At 35.7% G+C, this 10385-nt stretch overlaps 1 long non-coding RNA gene across 1 annotated transcript; it reads left to right on the forward strand.

Annotated features, from left to right (window-relative positions):
* Window positions 1-4342: 4342 nt before the first annotated feature.
* Window positions 4343-6177, forward strand: LOC145233553 (uncharacterized). Its single transcript, XR_013861136.1, has 3 exons — window positions 4343-4436; window positions 4612-4738; window positions 5054-6177. It is a non-coding gene; the product is annotated as an uncharacterized LOC145233553 (long non-coding RNA).
* Window positions 6178-10385: the final 4208 nt, after the last annotated feature.

A 10385-nucleotide genomic window follows, 5' to 3' on the forward strand; every position in this document is an offset into this window, starting at 1 on the left:
TTAATGCATTAAAAAAGTTGCAGTTTCATCAGGGTAATTTCAACTAACCAACACAATCATTGTTATTACACGTTCTTTTGGTAAAGCTTATGCATCACAAAAAATATAAACATACCAATTATTTGCGAAACATCGGCCTAATTCATTATATTCGTGGTAAGTTATTTTTTATTTTTGACCAGCAAAAAAAAATTCTGTATTCTAAGTTTGGACAGAATATCCTGCAAGTTCAGGTGTAACATTTACGGCATTTTGTTTTTTACCGACACGAAAACCAATTTATGTCATGAAATGATATCATTGTTACATTGCATCGTCTAACAATGGTTGTGTCTGCAGATTGTATTTATTCAGGCAATGATGTGTCACTTTCTAAATGTTTTGGCAAATTTAAACAAGCCGTTGGCATGAGGTCATCAACATTACGTGTCTTACAATAATTAGGCTACGGATCTCTTTCAGACACAGGTATATCTGTTACACAGACAAGAAAATCCTTAAAATCACTATGCTTAAGTGACTAAGTTGACCCAAGAACGGTAATAATTGTAATTGTAATCACGGTGTAGACAAAAGAATAAAGAAAACATAAAGAATTAGACTAAGTTATAACTAAATTGAAGAAATTTGGCTTTATTGTTTTCTGTAACTTCCGTTCTAATTGCCTTTGAGTATATTGCTTTCTGACTGGTTTGTTAGATTTTTGTTCTTTAAACAAAAAGCAATGTATGTTTAAGTAAGTACCATTTAAGGCAGAAAAACGCGTTGCTGCGAAGGGTAATGTATGAAAAACGTGAAATCACTTGAGCATTGTACGCTCTACCACCAAAATGCATTCGACGGTAAAACCACACACGTGACGCACATGTCAACGCTAAGGTCTTTATTCACTGTCTCGTCTATGCCTGCAGTTCTCCATAGCCTGGGTCACCTTGGAAACGACAGACAACAAATGCGACAGCTGTGTATTAACACAAGTGAGTAATATGTCAGGTATTGGTGTCCTGGTCCGAATATTTGATATTTTACCAATTCTGTTTGACCTTGTGATAAAGGAAAAATGCTTCAAAAAACTGAACCCAAAAAAGCCCGGCTCGACTGATACTACTGTGGTTTTAATACGGAAGGCAGCTGTCATAGCCATAAAAACTGGCGATAACGTTTCTTTTTTGCCAGTACTGCCGAAATGTCATCAATTCTAATAGGACATGTACAAAATACACAGTTTTATGGAACAAAATAAAATCGGATCTCTTATATCTCCAAACTACAACTAATATTGCACCCTAATATTTAATCCCTCCCATCAATACCCAATACACTGCACACAAAAAAACACTAGAAATCCTTATTGTGGCTATAACGGCTTGTGCATTTTAAAATGCGCCGCTAGATTGTTATTACATAACTATTCGCTGCTTAGCAGTTTACCGCTAGGTTATTGTGGCATTGAAATGTTTGTGCAAACGTTAACAAGGTCGTCCATGCGACGTTAATTTGAATGCACTGCTCCTACAGTTCAGAAACCCGCCTTAACAACTAATTTAATTTAATTTTTCACCTTTGCGATACTAAAAATAAGCTAAAATAGTATGATTTTAAGTTGGTCCATTTTTAAACCGTTTTAGTTTGCCCTTTACGTGCCAATGCAAAGAGGAAGGGCAGGGCGACATGGACCCTATTGTCACTCCTCTTAAAGACTATAGTTTAGCTTCCTGTGTTTATATTTGCAGTGCAAACATAAAAGAAATATTCGTGTTCAGTGAATAAGCGTTGTGACTCACATTTTTTCAATGAACACTAGTTTCACATCAATACTTGTCAAAAGTATAGGAAGATGCCCAAAGGTCATTGGCGCTGGCAATAAATTTTGCAAAAGGGGGCAAATTGTGACACATAGGCCTACTTACCACACCAAATAATCATGTACATGTAGGTAGTGGTGGAATTGTTCCGGTTCGCACCGGTTCTATAGAACCGTCTAAGGAAATTTTATGAGACCAGCGAACCGGTTTAGCATTATTACTGGTTACTGTCAATGGACTTTTTGTAACAAAACCGGCTGAGAAATATGACTTTTGTGATAGAACCAACTGACAAAAATTTGAATCCCACCACTGCATGTAGGCGCATACATTATGCACTAGTGACTATACAATGGGGTTGTCCTAAAGCTGACACACACTCTACGATGTAAATAACACCAGATACGTTAATAAGGCAATTTGCGTTAAACCCGTTGCTTAGACATCTGACCTTCTCTCCCTTGCTAGAGCATGTTACTTTTCATTTTTCAGGGTTTTCGACAAAATATGTCAACGTTAAAGTGCACTTGCATACATTGAAATTCCAAGGAGGGCAAGTGTAACCCTCTTGCCCCTGTGTTCCGACTCCCATGCCAAAGGTACGCACAGAATGTAAAGGCGATGTAAGTTAAACAAATTCCGCAGTGTCAAATAACTGTTTTTTAGGGTTGTGACAGCTTTTTCACGTGATAACGTGATATTCAGAACGGAATGTGGTCAGTATATATACTGATGATGAAACAATTTTGAGGGTTGAGTTCTAAAAACTATATTTATAAATATAGATATAAATATACCATTTTTGACATAAGTTACTTTGAAACTTCAGAAAATGCGATTTTCTCATTAATCTACATGTCACACCCAAAGTTTTAAATAAATAAAATACTGGTACTTTTACTCCACTTTTAACAGCAAGATATATGTACTAATTTTAAACTTTATTTGTTTTTTGCTTGTATAATATAATTAACTGTAAGTTATTAAAACAACATTGCGCCCACTCAGTGTCAAGAAAGTATGGGATAATATAGAGTGATTTAAAAAGCTTTTCTGTATTGGACTTTGTTTGCAAACAAACTTTAAGGGGAAATTTTTTTTCAAGGGAAAGTATTTCAACTTGTTTGCAAGGAAATTTTCTCCAAATCTATAAAAAGAACGATTTTAAGGATTCAACTTTCAATGTCAAACAAGTTAGTTTTCATTTTTAAGCTGCAGAGTGGAATTTTAAATGTACTTTAATGCATCTACACAGTCCAAACTGTTACGAGATCATGTTTCATCCAGCCTGGTCGCATTGGTGTCGACTGGCGAAGACGTCTGCTTCTCCAAGCTCGTGAATCATCACAGCTGACTGCTCGACCATCCTGTGCCCCATTAGGCACAATGTGATGAATCCTGCATTTTAAATTTTCACGCAAACCGCCCACGTGGACAAAAATATATATAAAGGTCCGAATGTTGATGACCAACTCGCAAAGTTTTGGGGCAGTCAGTCCCCAGGGGTCTCTTTGTTGAGAGTTTTGAGAGTTTCTGAGCTTTCAAATCAATAAAACAAAATTGAAAGTGTGAAAAATGGACTTGTAAATGTTTTGCATGGTAAAGCTTTTATTTTTTTTGTCGAAGCTGGGAATAATATTTTTAATGTACACTATTTCAGTCGTTAATCATAATGGGAGTTGCCAAAAGAGGCTACCTCATACATATTTTGCAAAGTTTTTCCCCAATAGTATAGGTATCATAGGCACAAAAGCTTTGCACGGAATGAAAGCGTTACAATGTTTTACTATAATATTCTAACTGTATGTAGCAATCCTCTATTGCAGAAACAGAGCAGTCTATAGGACAACAAAACGCAAGCTAACTTCAACAACATAATGGCATTAAAAGGACATTCATTTACCTCATTTGTTGTGTGTACCGTCATAGTACTGGTTTTCCAATGTCAAACAGTTCACACAAGGGCGAACTGCAAACGCGAAGTAAAAAGGTTTATGAGAGCAAGCGGCATAAGACGAGCGGCAGATCACTTGGTACAAACTACTAATTCCGACGGCAAGGTAAGTGGCGTGAAATGGCAATTTATTGTATTTGAAACGGCTTGATTGGGAGAATAATTATTAGCAGAATTTACAACCATATCATGTGGAAACAAATTTTAGCATCGACATCTACCTAGCGCTAATAGATTTAGCAACGTCGATTTCTGAATTAGTCATTCCCTGGAAATGAAAAAACTCCCTTTTCTCCAGTCTAGCATGTTACTACGCTTTACTAATTTCTCCAGTCAAAATGGCCGATAGCATTACTGCGACAAGAACTGTTTTTTTGCCTAGGCTATATGTAACCCAGGTTTCAAGCTAGCTTTTGCAGTAAAGTTAAATAAAAATTGATTTGATCGGGAGTCTATGGCAAGCCTAACAACACATTTTAGCGAGACATGCTATTACTACGAATAAGTGCGTAAATGTAATTTGTAGAATAGAATAGTATTCTTAAGTTTTTTATTTATTATTGAACTGTTTTTTGACAGCTTAGAGAAATTGGATGTTCTCAACTAAGATCCCGTAAAACTCTGCAAGACAACGATATAAAAGATTTGGACGTTCAGAACATAGTGGATACACTTACGTAAGTAGAAAGTGAAATAAAATGACATTAGGCTTAACTTTTCCTTATTGTTTTCTATGGTATTAAACTTTTAACTTGCGTAAGGTTCGTAGTTTTGAATTTAACTTGTTAAACATGTGATTAAATTCAGCATAACGTTTTTGAACTTACTGGAGTAAAATTTATATATTTACAGCCTTCTTCGCCATGTAGCCAACGTTGGTAACATTGGTGGGTTGACTCGGAACAAAAACCTTCAACGACAAATTTTAAGATTCAGAAACGCCGCCGCGTCAGACACCACCGCACTGGAAAAAGCATGTGTAAGTATTCTAAATAAATATAAAACGTAGAAGTTAATTTAACGCTTGATCTATGAGCAAAAAACAGTTAATTTTAATTTCCAAACACCATTATTCACTTGACAATGAGTTTCTGTAATTTTAAGTTTAAAAATATATTCAGTATTAAATTTGGTAAACTGACTCAATTATTTTATGACACGCTTGTACAATAAATGTGTGGTTTATGAAGAATCAAATTCTGACAACGTAGTCACCAATAATCATGTATATTATAAAAATATTTGGTTTGGAGCTATTTTTTTTGAAAAATAGCTAATCAATAATGTTTTGCAGCTGAAAGAACCAATTTCTGCAAATACACCCTTGATTCGTTACGAAACCATTACTGATGTCGCGGAGGCAAAAACTTGTCTTAATCAAGTTGCTCATTACGCCAATTGTTTATATTTCTGGTTAATAACTCGTCCCGAGATTCCGGTGAAACCGGCTCGACAGCTTTGTGGAAATCAAGGTGTTCTTTCTGCCTGTCCGTGCGTTTAAATGGGATTTTTCCTATTATTTTTCTGCGCTCTTTTCAAGTGAACATCCTTATTTATATGTTGGTTTATATTTTCGTTTTCGAAGGGCAAATGGTTTAACGGGTTATACAGGCTCCGGTTCGAGCTGGTTTCGGACTTGAGTTTGCATAAATCGGACTTAACTTGGACCTGTTTCCACTGGTGGCACAATTCAACAACTTTCGGGCCAAATTCGGTCTTCGGTCTAAAATAACTTACAGGTTTGGGTTTGAGCTCTAATTTTAGACCCGCTTACAACTCTTGACAACCCTTTTTGAGTGTGGCTCACTTTTGCAGTTATTCGTATGTGCTGTGGTATATGTGTTGTTTTAAAGGGAGGCGTATAAATACGATTCCGCTTATCGGATTACTGGCACAACGTGCTCAAGTTTCTTTGGGCAACGAGGCTTAAAAGTACGACGAATCAGGCAAGATTACCACACATCTTTCTTTGACCAGTTTGTTTGCTTCGCATACGTTTTTATGATTTAAATAGTGTTTCTTGAGGGACAAAACGAATATTGGTTCTGGGCATTTTATTTATTTCGTTCCAGTACCGAGATTTTTAATTTGTTCTGGTCTAAATGATGCGAAATTTAATGTTACATGTCCAGAACGATACATTTGAACAAAAATAACGGTATTTCATTCCGTTCCTCTATTTTGAACATTTTTTATTTCAGTATTTCGCTCCGGAGCCAAAACGTATTTATTTATTTCCGGTAGCATGGTATGAAACACATTTAAATATTTTTTTTTCAAGAAAGTGCCAAGATTTTTTCGTTTATTTTTGCTACATTGAAGTTTTTGTCGGAACTGGCTGTATTGCTTTTTTGTAATTATGCAATTAGTTTCACACGATGCAAATTGTGGTTTTATATGCGGCGCAATAAAAGTTTGTCGGACATCTTATGTGTGTCTAAAAAAATGATGATTTGTAAAGTTTGCAAACCTGCAGTTTCATTGAATTTAAAATACAGAAAAATTAGGCTAAATTGATAAAAGGAAAAAAAGAGCTAAACAAACATATTTTTCGCAGGGCTTGATGCGTTTTGAAATGACCTAAATTTGTGATTTAGATTTAAATATGAAAAGGCAATTCAAACGCCCGTAACATTGTATACTAATTTGCAAGGCGACTATATGTAGCCTCAATTAGCCACATCTTACAAGTTGGATTCCCAACTTAAACAACTTTGGCTCCTTCTAATTTTTTATTTGATCGGTGATATAACTTCAATAATATCGCCCACAGTCGTTACAAGGGCCAGTTATGTTACATTTCCTCATTATTGAGGCCGTGATTCATTTCAATCTTAAACCTCGGCGCTTGACTAGTCAGCAATGTCGACGCGTAGATAGTGACGTCACACACTTATAAGCCCCTCGAACATTTTTGTAGATATCAATTTTGATTTTTAAAACAACACGATTATATAACTTTTTTCAATGTAACTTAGGAGTAGGTCCACTGTAAGTGTGTGACTTTTTATGTATTGTCTTATATGCGTTTTGTGTGTAGGGCAGTGGTCAAACGAGGCGCATCAAAGAACTAAATTTGATTTCGCGGCACTCTTCGCAGATAAAGACAAAGTTGTTCAATAATGTCAATTTTCAACTTTATTGTGGTGGGTAAGGATGCTTTTCATTACCAATAACAAAAATCTCAACTTTATAACGTTGCCATGCACATCAGGAAACAGTTTGAGAATCACTGGTGTAGGGTTTAAGGTTAGTTCCGTTTAAGGTTGTTTTTTTGCGTTTTTATGCTTGTCTTCGGGAGACATTTTTACACACTTCTGCGCCTTGGAATCAAAGCCGACTTTTGTAAAAAAATTGTGCGGCTATCTTTTCATATACTATTGTCCGAGATTGCATTTTTTAGCTTTCCGAGCTTTTCGTATTAAAAATGATTTGTTAATGCTCCAAATTTTTTGCGACGGTTTTAAGAGCAGAAGATCTTCAACAATTCCAGATTCCTTTAAATTGGGACAAAATGGCGACATGAATAAAATGCAGGTACTTCTTGTGAACAGAGTGAGTTGCAAACGACAAGGTTCAACGAATACCCTGTCCTTTGTTTTGGAGCAGGCCTTTAAACACATTCCACGTAGGTATGTGAGTTTTTGACTTGGTCAGAATGTTGACAGTAAGCAATGAAGGTTGCAGCGGCGTTTTGCAAAGAAAGAATGATTCAGAAAAGTGGAATAGTTGGTGACAAGTCCTGTTTGTCGCAAACACTGGCCCCATACTATAACATTTTCAAAAAAATTAAGCCGCCATTCCCACATACTCTTCAGTCCACCCACAATAAAAACATTGCTATAAAAAGTAATTGTTCTGAGGGCATATCCCTTGAAAAATGACAATTGAAACTCTCAGCACCAAGCCGCTGACGCATCGACCTTTCAAAAAGGCACTTTCTCCTGACTAGTTTCCACAAACCCGGCGACTCAAATTTTACCGGTATCAAGTGATGACTCAGAGCTTTGGTTTGCAAGAGCTTTACTGCTGAATTTACATCGCGCCAAGCGTTTACCTATGGACAGTTATATGTTGCAGTTTAAGTAACGATTAGGATATACCGTCAGTTTCACAACAAACTACAAGGCATTTCAAAAGTCATCTACACGGCTTTAAACGTTTCTATTGGTTGAAAAATTTACTAAGCTTTTTCCAAGTACTTCACATTTATAGCAATGGTACAAACATATGCAATCTCTTTTGTTATAAGTTTCAAACACCCACGAGAATAGAAAAGCCCAACCACATTGTGTACTTTCGCCCCCTCACCAAAGAATCACATTTCAAACAAAACCGACAGAGCGTAAAACTACCAGTAACTTCAGTCGAAAAAATGTTCCTAATCCGTAACATGTGTGACATCAGTCTCCTTGAAATAAGTTGTGTGACTTCTTGGTTGAGTGAAACGACAAATCTGCAATGTAATAGTTTCTAATTATTTACGAGTATTTTGTGTAATTCAAGTATTTTGCCAATTGTATACCTTTCAGTCCCATGACTGTCAGAACAAGATAGCTTCATATGCACTTTATTTAAATGAAGAGTGATTCAAAATGATTAAAATTGAATAAAGGGCGTCACAACTACAAAACAGTCGAATTAATCTTACCTACAACACAAAAAATTATCCAACACAGCAGTGCTTAATGCACTCACAAGTAAATCAGATAGTAGGATCAAAGAAAACCGTGAAAGTTGGACGTATAGAATATCGGCAGTTATGTCGTAACAATGAATGTCTGGTGCAGTGGAGGAATATCGAAAAAATGTAATATAACCGGTCACCTATAGTCGGGGTTGCCATTGACATGGACCTTAAAATAAGGACAACCGAAAATTTAAAATTTTCATACAAAACGAAACAACGTTTTTGAACAAATCTTTGCATTTATACGAGACATGACATATCACATGTCACACTTCTTGCCGGAAACAATCTGTTCCGGCAAAGAAATAAGGAGAATAATTTTTTCTAAGATATTACCATTTAAAACAAAGAAAAATCTTAGAAATAGGGACGGTATGGCAACCCTGCCAATAGTCCCGTAAACATCGGTTTTCAGCTTTTAAAAGTTTATTTTTGGTGCGAAATAGCTTGTGTTTCTACTAAACCCGCGTTCTTTAACCATTTTAGTCACAGTGAACCATTAAGGTATTTTGTTACCTTGTTATCCTCGTTAATAATTTTACAATCCTAATATGATTCGGATAGAACATGCCGTTTTCACAGTCGCCAAAAGCGCACAACTATAGTTGACTTGAATGTAACCGTAGCTTGGAGTATTGCGACCAGACATGGGGTCGAATACACGCGTCCTGTATTCGAATACTTTACGAATACCTGCATGACTGTATTCGAATTCATGAATACTTTGGTAATTTTTGAGTGACAGCAATTCGAATGGTATTCGAATAAAACGAGTCAAGTATTTGTATTCATGAATTGTTGACCAAACTACAACGACAAGTAATTCGAATATTATTCGAATAAACCAAGGCATGTATTCGTATTCATGACTTATACGCACTTTTAAAAGTTCGACAATTCGAATTGTATTCGAATAATGCGAGTCAAGTATTCGTATTCACGAATTGTTTCGTAATGTTAAGGTGGCAGCAATTCGAATTGTATTCGAATAAAACGTGTCAAGTATTAGTATTCATGAATAATTGACCAAAAAACAACAACGTGTAATTCGAATACTATTCGAATAAACCCCAAGCTTGTATTCGTATTCATGAATATTTCGTACTTTTTGAGAAGTAGCAATTCGAATTGTATTCGAATTAATAGTTCTAGTTATTTGTATTCACGAATTGTTCAGTTGCAGTAAGAAGTAAACAATTCGAATAGCATTCGAATGCACCGATTCGGATATTTGCAGTTGCGGAAAATAAAAGAGCCCCGAAACTTAAAAGGTATTCGATCAAAAAGTAACATGGGTTTATGAATTGCAAATTTGTTGGTAAAAATGTAAACCAACGAGCTTTGTTTGCCACCTCAGCTTGACTGATTTAAGTCTCCGTTATATAAATTTCACCAAATTTGCATGAGATGTTTGCTTCATGAACACGCTACACCTGTCATGTGCTGAGAACAACCCAATGTAGCAAGCTTTGTAACACAATTCCATTTATGTAACGTCACAATTAAACTTCTATGTGTCATTGTTTCGTAACATAAACAAAAACTTGTCAAATCAGGTCACATTTACTGTCAATTTGAATTGTATTCGAATCTATTTGGTAACAATATATAGCAAAGTATTCTCGACTACTCCTAGTCTGGAGGTAATCGACAATTCGAATTGTATTCGTAAAAATTTAGTCATGTATTCGATTTTGCGAATTGTTACGTAGAAACAGGCTGACAACAATTCGAATGGTATTCGTACTAATGTAGTCATGTATTCGATTTTACGAATTGTTACCTTGCCAAAGGCCGACAACAATTCGAATTGTATTCGTAAAAAATATCGTGTATTCGAATTTGCGAATTCTTAGGTTGACAAAAACCTAGAACAATTCGAATTGTATTCGAATAAATTTACTCAAGCTTTTGTATTCGTGAATTGTTGGTTCAA

Source organism: Phallusia mammillata, chromosome 6 (genome assembly GCF_965637545.1).
Source record: "Phallusia mammillata chromosome 6, kaPhaMamm4.hap1.1, whole genome shotgun sequence".
Taxonomy (NCBI): Eukaryota; Metazoa; Chordata; class Ascidiacea; order Phlebobranchia; family Ascidiidae; genus Phallusia; species Phallusia mammillata.